General features: G+C 35.1%; 1 pseudogene; it reads right to left on the reverse strand.

The window, feature by feature from the left end:
* Positions 1-525: 525 nt before the first annotated feature.
* LOC144251230 (pleckstrin homology domain-containing family A member 5-like) lies at positions 526-2526 on the reverse strand (annotated as a pseudogene).
* Between the last annotated feature and the right edge of the window lie 6407 nt (positions 2527-8933).

The raw sequence follows: 8933 nt of genomic DNA on the forward strand, positions 1-8933 counted from the left end.
CCAGCTCCATTGAGCAGATTTTAACAAAGGATCTGAAGGACAAATTAATTGTCACTATATACTGAATGAAGTCTCTGATATAAATTTCAAAGTAGAGGTTAGATACATATAAAAAAACTTAATTTATAAAATTGTGTTAGTTTTAGTATATCAAGAAATTATTATTAATCTATAACATAGTAGTGAAAACGACTTTAGTGATATTTCAATAAATTAATTTATGTGGTAATTATTCAAAAAATATTTAAAATGATTGATACCTTCAACAGGAATCTCATATACTAAAAAGCTTGGCTTATGCTAAAGATGTGATTGTTTTGTACACATTTATGAAATGACAAATAGCATTATCAGTCCCAGTCTTTCTGAAAATTGATGAGTCTAAAGTTCCTATTATTTAAGATATATATAAGAGATCTAAAATTTAAGCTGTTTTTTTATTTGTTCCCTTCACCACATTTTTTGGGGGGATGCTGGTATCCAAACTATATACTTAATTTAAATGAGCAAGGATAAGACATACCTTTATGGCTTTAGTGAGTCAGTCATTGTGATCTGAATCTGCAAAAGCAAAGTTTATATGAGAACCTTTAATATTTTTCCATGAGGTCACTAAAGTGTAGACTCATCCCCATTGTTTTTGATCTTTACTTATATTTTAATTTTTAAATGTGCATATTATTAAATATTGCTACTCTCTAATGTTGAATTGGGTATACAAGGAGTTCTCAACATGCCAGTCACTTGATTAGAAGGTAAAGCCTAGTAAAAAAACAGGACAAGCTTGATACAAAACTGCAGGTATACCGGAAAAGGACAGGTATAGAATTTCCAAGTGTGTAAGGAAAAAATAAAAATGCATGTGGTCTTTAACCCACATGAAGAGCTAATGAGATGTGCTGTCAGACAGAAAAGAATGCACAATGCTTGACAGAATTGTTTCTATGGTATTAAGAGATGAAGCATTGCAAACTTAGATTCTCTACATAAGAACAGCCTTTCTTTTCTCTCTAATCTCCTGCTTCTCTCATTTTAAAGAATAGTATATTAGAAAGAAAACATAACATCTGTTAAGTAGTGAGCTAACACAATATTAGAACACATTTTACCTTAGGGTAATGACCCCTGTGTCTAAGGTCTGCTGTCATATCTCCTCTCTGAATTGGTGAAGACACTTCTGATCTGTATGTTCGCTGAGGGAAGGAACACTGGTAAGCAGTGAAGGTGATGTGGGAATAGAGTGCATCAGAAATATTAACCATAGTTTTAGGAATATTCACAGGACTGGGTTGAGGGAGGGTGCTTTGCTTACTATAGAACTGTGCTGCTGCCATTTGTAGAGCTGCCACATAGTGTCATCTCTCATTAACCTCCATTTTTCTTCTGTTCCAGCTCCTACTGTCTTGCCATGACTGGAAGGGGTTACACTGCAGATCCTTTGAGGCCTCCTCTTGCTGTTTCTTGGGAGTGTTCTATAACCTTCAAGGTAGAGGGCCATGATCTAAGCTCTGTGGCTTGACATATTTCTTGGTAATGTTTGGTAAGAAATTACTCCTCTGTTTTCTTCTTCATGTCCCCTCCCTTTCTGGATTTTAATCCACTGTTTCAACAGTTGCATTTGAATTTGTTCTTTGTATGACTAGATCAGCCTCTGCATGCAAAGGCCCTATATTTGGGTGATTTCCACCTCTAAGATCTGCCACGCTGACATTGACTGTTTTGTTCTCTGAACTATTCACATTGACTTCTCTGTAGTATGCAGTCTGAGCTGGGCATGCTGACCCACTTTCATATTCAGATGACAAATAATTCAACTTTACACTATTAATTTTTGTTAAAGGTCTATTTTGACCATCTTTCTGAAATTCATATTTTTCAACTTCTAATGTCTTTTTTCTTTAATTTTGCTTATTTTCTTGGTTTTTTGTTTTTTTGGAGGGGCTGTGTTTTGGGGCCTCTGGTTTAATTAACACTCTATGTTTGGGAATTTTATTGCTTTCTTTATTTGGTATACTTTTGGATGTAATCTTATCCACTCTTTTCACAGGTCTGTCTGTACAAGGGCAGCATCTAACATGGTTTTCATCTACAACTCTATTTTCTTTCCTGTATCAGTGCAGAAATAATATGTCTGCATGTTTGGATGGGCTGCCCTAAAAGCATATTTGCAATTAATGTTATCCTCCGAGGTTAGCATAGCCATCTGAAAACTAGGTAATAGTATGCTTCCTAGGATACCCTCCTGTTTCTCATTTCTGTAACACAACAGGCAAAGATCAGAAAGCACAAACCAGTGTTTCTTCCACAGCTTCATGCTAATATTGTCCTGTTTATAAAACCAACCTCATCTGACCACAGGTGCATTAGGATTTCTTTTAATTGAATTTGACCTCTATTTAAAATTGAAACCAGTGATTTTCTGCCTATAGGGCTCTTTGGATGTACTGCATAATCTGAAATCATGTTATAGTTAGAAACTTCGTTTATCATACTTATAGGTCGTTCTTTCTTTTCTTTAGACATCATGGTTGCAACAGTTAATTGTGTTAGTTCACTACAAAAATACAGTTGTCCTGTGATGGCTGTCCTGTGACTGGATGTTTGCAGGTCATTCCTTTCATTACGGTTTATAGAGTATCTTGCACCTTCAAAAGTTTATGCTTCCTCCCAGCCAGTAGGCAAATCTGTGCTTTGCCGCTGATGTCCAGGTTCAGATCCACCTCTGGGTCTGATCCCCAGCTGCCACTCTCCCCACCTTTTCCTGCTGCTTCAGAGGCTGCCCAGGGAGGACAAACTCATTTCCATTTTAAGCATCATTTCTAAAGCATGAAGGTACACAGAAAAGTGGACCTTCTGGCAGAAGAGATCCAGTGAATCCAACAAGTATTATTTTATCCACGAAATGCCAAAAAAGCAAAAAGGCTAAGGGGGGAAAAAACCTCACAGGCAATAGGGGATTAGAGAAATTAAAGATAAGTTATCTGTTACTCAGTTTCCCAACAAAAGGCGGGAGAGTAGCATAATGGTACTGCCAATCACCTGTGCGAAATAGCAGGTAAGCTCAAAAAAGGGCTGGCAGAAAGGTTGCTTTACTGAAAGATACATATATCTGGAAGCAACCAAGATGCCCTTCAAAGGCTGACTTTATAAACAAACTGTGGTACAGCTATATAAGGGAATATTATTCAGTGATAAAAAGAAATGAGCTGTCAAGCTATGAAAAGATTTGGAGGCAACATGCAGACTGGCATTGAGAAAGATGCTGATCCGAAAAGGCTATGTATTATAAAATTCCAACTATATGGTTTTATGAAAAATACAAAAACTATACAGACAATAAAGCAATCTGTGACTGCTAGGGGTTTGAGGAAGAAGGGAGGCATGGATAGGTAGAACAAAAATGATTTTTAATGGAGTGAATCTATTTTACACTGTCGTGATGGATACCTGACATCACTCATTCCTGAAAACACACAGAATGTACAACACAAAGAAGGAATGCTAATATAAACTATGGAATTTAATAAGAATGTATCAATTATCATAACAAATGTGCCACACTAATGCAAGATGTTAATAAGTGAAGAAAGTGAGGAGGGAGAAAGGGATGTATGGGAATTCTCTCAGAAAAAAAGTATATACATCTGGGGCCTGGCTAGTTGGAAATAATGAACTGCAGAATGGACATAGTGATTCTGACTCTACCTGAGGAGTCAGTTTTCAGTGTTGGTGTAATGGTAGTCTCACTGCTAAGAATCATAGGAGAGTCTTGTTTGTCTTCATAGGATCTAACTCTCCTTTGATGTTTTTTTTTTTTTTGTGTGTGTGTGTGTGTGATTTCACTTTGGACTCTCCATGAATTACTTGAAGGCAAGTTGTTTTTATATTTCTTGCTATTTATCTGAAAGCAGAGGGCATATTCCATGAAATTTAGGCATATCCCTTGACCTTTGCCTATTTGCACTTTTGCCTTAAGGGTATTTTATTAAGGTTTCTGAGACACCTTGAATTTTTTAGAAGGAGCCAAACTCTGACAATATTTATCTCTTTCTGGTGCCAATTTCTTATGGCAACAGCCTCTAGATTATTCAAAATTATTTCATTGTGTAGATACTACTAGTTCTCATTAATTTATATATAAACCATAAGCAAGGAGATGAAGTTCCCAGTATTGACCAAGAATAATCATTTCACTATTAGGAAATATTGCTAAATTAGCCCAGAGTAAGAGAAAGTTTTCTGTGATCAATAGGGGTAAATATTTATTTGTATGAGTTCTTGTGCTCTCTGGGTCAAGAGTTCCATAATAAAATAAAAGTTTTATATAAAAGTTAAATTTTTCTTAAAGGTGTGTACACAATACAAGAAAACCAGACTCTGAATTTTTTGTTCAGCATTGTCAGATCTGTAAATGAAACAAATTTTTTCTTTTGAAGTTTTTTGATTTTTTGTATAATATTAATTTTATGTTCATGTGGAAATATAATTAATATAATTTTATTTAATTCTACAGAGAATTATTTATAAACTAGCTTTAAAAATCATAAAATTGTAAATGCTGCTCAAAATAAAATGAACAGTTTGGAAAGGCATCTGGTGAAAAATAAAGATTTCCCTCAAAAATCCCCAACTTCTCAGTCACACATTTTAGTCTTTTATATAATGATTTCTTGTATATTTTCTAGAATCATTTATGCAGATTCAGGCTTATATATGTAAGTATGTAATGCATACACTTTAGAATGTGATGATTATATAAGTATGATATATATATATATATATATATATATACACACACACACACACACACATATATGACATTTTAGACATCAGCACATATAAAGCTCTGTTAGTTATGAGTATGGATGTGTGTATAGATGAGGAATGATTTTATGGTTCTGGAATGTGCTTTGGAGAGAAAAAAAATTTTGGAATTTCATTTAGTTGTTGGAATGAGCCTCTAATGTACTCGTCTAATATAGCAAACAATTCTTTGAATCACACATATAGCTTACATCTCCAGACTAGACTAGAAGTTACTCCAGATGGTTATGGTTGAAGGATGGGCTTCCTGAGCCCATGTCAGCCTTGCAAGGCTTCACTTCATAAATATACGGCAGCCTCACAGTATTCAGAACATGTCACTTACAACAGTGGAAAATATTCAATTAGATGAACGTACAGTGAAATGAGTTCTTCCTACAGGATTTAAACTCAACAAAACATTGCCATATAATTTCAGTGGGACTATATTTCTCATGAAGCAATGCCACTTTGGATCTTTTTTTTTTTTTTTAAAGAGAGAGTGAGAGAGGGGAGAGAGAGAGAGAGAGAGAGAGAGAGAGAGAGAGAGAGAGAGAGAGAGAGAGAGAGAATTTTTAATATTTATTTCTTAGTTCTCGGCGGACACAACATCTTTGTTGGTATGTGGTGCTGAGGATCGAACCCGGGCCGCACGCATGCCAGGCGAGCGCGCTACCGCTGAGCCACATCCCCAGCCCCACTTTGGATCTTAAATGAAATTAAATATGCTTTATTTTCTGGCAATTGCCTTATGGTTATAAACCTCATTCATTCCAAAGATATCTTACTTTTATGGATGAAATCCAAAATTAGAAGGCAGCAAGTTTTGGTCTTTAATATCCTCAGGAGAGGTCTCTGTAAGTGGAACTATTTGTAATATTTGGCTTTATCATAGGGATCTCATTGGTTACACAGTAAAATACTTTATTTTTCCAAATAAGAAACTCTTTGCATATGTGTATTTTCTGGAATGTGAAGGTAGATCTAACACTTGTGGATGAGCAGATTTTTATGAAGTCTATTAATAGAAAAGTCTATAGTTAAGAGTGTTAACTGTTTATACCCAGTGGCTTTTTGAGGGGGGGTGTGAGGTGGAGTACCAGCGATTGAACTCAGGGACACTCAACCACTAAGCCACATTCCCAACCCTATTTTGTATTTTATTTAGAGACAGGGTCTCACTGAGTTGCTTAGTGTCTCGCTTTTGCTGAGGCTGGCTTTGAACTCATGATCCTCCAGCCCTAGCCTCCCAAGCCATTTAGGATTATAGGCTCAGTGGTTTTTTAGGGCTTACATCCCCTAAAATGTTTTTTTCTCACATATCAGTGCTATCCTATGCCATAAATTAATAACACACATGAATGCACAAGCACGTGAGTGCGTACACACACACACACACACACACACACACACACACACAGCCCATAAAGGATTAATAAAGAGAACTCAATAATAGTCATTTACCAGAAATAAAAGGCATTTGTTAAGGAGAACAAAGCATGAAATGTGGAAGTCGTAGAAAGGAAAAGGCTGACATTTACTTGCATGACTATAGTTTAATTCAAGCTTGCTTTGAGCTTCAGACATAGAACTTTTGATGGTAGGATAACAGCAATGGGGAATACAAATGAATTGTGAGAAGAGGCTGATGGTTAGGAGAGAAAGGCTTTTTGCTTTTGTATGAAATTCTTAATTGAATCTTTTGGCTTTTTTGCACAGTGATTATATAGCTTGATGTTTTATTGTTGGAACTGCCTGCAGAAATGGCATGTGGTAACTCTAGCTGTTGGAAAAGCTTGCTGGGAATTGGATGCTCTGTTCTATTAACAGGTACAAAGGCAAGATATCAATTTACATAATTTTAACACTGGTGTGGAATAAACAAGTGAGAGCAATATTGGCTTATTCTTTGAAGTGAGGGTCTAACCTCTTAATTCTCCTCAACATTGGTTACTTCAAATACAAGACATCCCAAAAAACTTTATATGCTCAGATAGCTGCAAAAACTGTAACTTTGGGAGATCATTGTCAAAGCTTCTCTTCATTGTACCAGTTATCTCTTTCTTAGTTCTGTCTTCTTCATCCAGGATTATTCAGCATGCAGTGCCTGCCTCACCATAGATTGACCTGCTCTGCATGCATCCCTTCATCTTTTGATATTGTAAAATTACTTCAAATACTAACTAGTTAATTTTACAAAATCCATGTTGGAATGCCAGTGACTGTCAAAAAAGAGAATGAGGAGGAGCACATCACCAAAGAGGCACATTTATTTTCTCAGTTAAAAAAAAAAAAAGTATATACATTACAAACACACACATACATATATGCATATATATAATTTATGCATATATATTTCAATTAATTGTAAGGCTATTAAAGTATAAAAGTATGTAAAGTTCAAATTGTTTTACCTCTAAATGATAATATCTGTTAATTTCATGTCTACCTTGGATCTGTTAATTTAGCGCTACCATTTAAGACATGCCCTACAATAAAAATGAAATTATAATGTTTGTTCTCTGTGATGTTTATTTTCAATTAATATATTTTGAACTATCTTAACATATATGAATCTCCTAAATTCTTCTTAACTATCCTAATAACAGTTTATTGTATAATCTTTATAGTTTAATTAACTTATTACAAGATATTTAGACTTTAACTTAATCAACAAACAATAGCAAAACAACAAACTACAATAACCATATAATGTATATATCTTTCACGTTTGACTAAATATTTGTTTAGTTAAATTGCCCACAAATTGAGTTACTGTGCAAAGGAAAAATAAAAGATCTGTTACTTAAGATCAATTTTTCCCTCTATTATGTCATTTCTTGTTTGCACTTCACGGAAAAGAAAAATTCAAAAGCTCTTTAGAAGAAGACCTTTTCATAGCAGTTTGGATATTTGAGGTCAAGTAGAAAAGGGATTTTTTTTGTGAGCAAACAGAGGAAAAGAAGATGTTGGTTGTATCTTTTAATTTTTTTGGTCCATTTGGCACATGGAGGACTGTGCCATGGACAGGCTACTTCCAGACAAGAAATTGTGCAATTGTATGTTTATATGAATAACTATAGACTGAGCCTTCTCCCACTCCTAAAGGCTAGCCCCATACCTTTAATTCTTTTCAGGGATCCAAAACCACCCTGGATGAGAAAACTCTGCAGAAGCTTCACATTCCAATGCAAATTTATTCTTAACTCTTCCTGGTATCAGAGCTTCCACTTTCATTTGGGAGTAGGGCACTTCACATATTCAGTAGTCAACTCTTCAGGCAACATTTAATTGTCTTACTTCTGCACACAGCCAAACTCTGGGGCTTGTTTCAGTTTTTTTTCCAATGAAAACAGGACCTCCAATATTTTATAATGTGCTACGTGGCTTCCCTTCTTATTACCTTCTGAGGAAGTTTCTTCTGAAGCCTTGCTGAACTAACTACAGGGCCATTCTCAACAGCTACCTGAATTCAAAGTGCTGCTACACATATTTTAAAACTTGTTCTTTCCGAGATTAAGGGGAAGAAGAGATGCATTTCACAAGGTTGTGCTTCACTTTAGAGTTTTAGTTTTCCAAGCCACAAGTATTGTCCATTAACTGTTTCAGAAGCATGAGAAAAGCAGTTTCTATCTCCTTTATCTCTAAAGCAAGGCTTCCATTTCCCAAGGCCTCTGTTTTCCCCTGATTTATCCCAATTCCCCTCCAAATTTCAAGTGTGTTTCAGAAAGTCCAGTCTATTTTATTATACATTTATTCCCTGGTTTGACTAGGAAGAATATATATTACTGGTATAAAATTATTTAAATGTTTCCTTTCCCTTTGTTTTAGATATTTACTTTCTGAACATACTTTTTAAAAATACTTTGTCTTAAGTTTTTTTTTTATTTTTTTTTACATCAAGTACAAGTAGTTAAGTTTCTCCCAAACCATCCTTTTATTAAAAAATAAAAGAAAATGAAATAAAACTAAACCCTTCCCACTGTCATCCTACTGATGGTGGTATTTTCACATAGGAAACAGACCGTTATAATAGGCTATGACAAATCATTTGCCTTCTTTTCATTGGGTTTGTTTCTTTGTATATTTTCACCTTCCTGTCTCCTTTACACAGGGCAGAATTGCTTCTC

The sequence above is a fragment of the Urocitellus parryii genome (genome assembly GCF_045843805.1).
Source record: "Urocitellus parryii isolate mUroPar1 chromosome 10 unlocalized genomic scaffold, mUroPar1.hap1 SUPER_10_unloc_1, whole genome shotgun sequence".
NCBI lineage: Eukaryota > Metazoa > Chordata > Mammalia > Rodentia > Sciuridae > Urocitellus > Urocitellus parryii.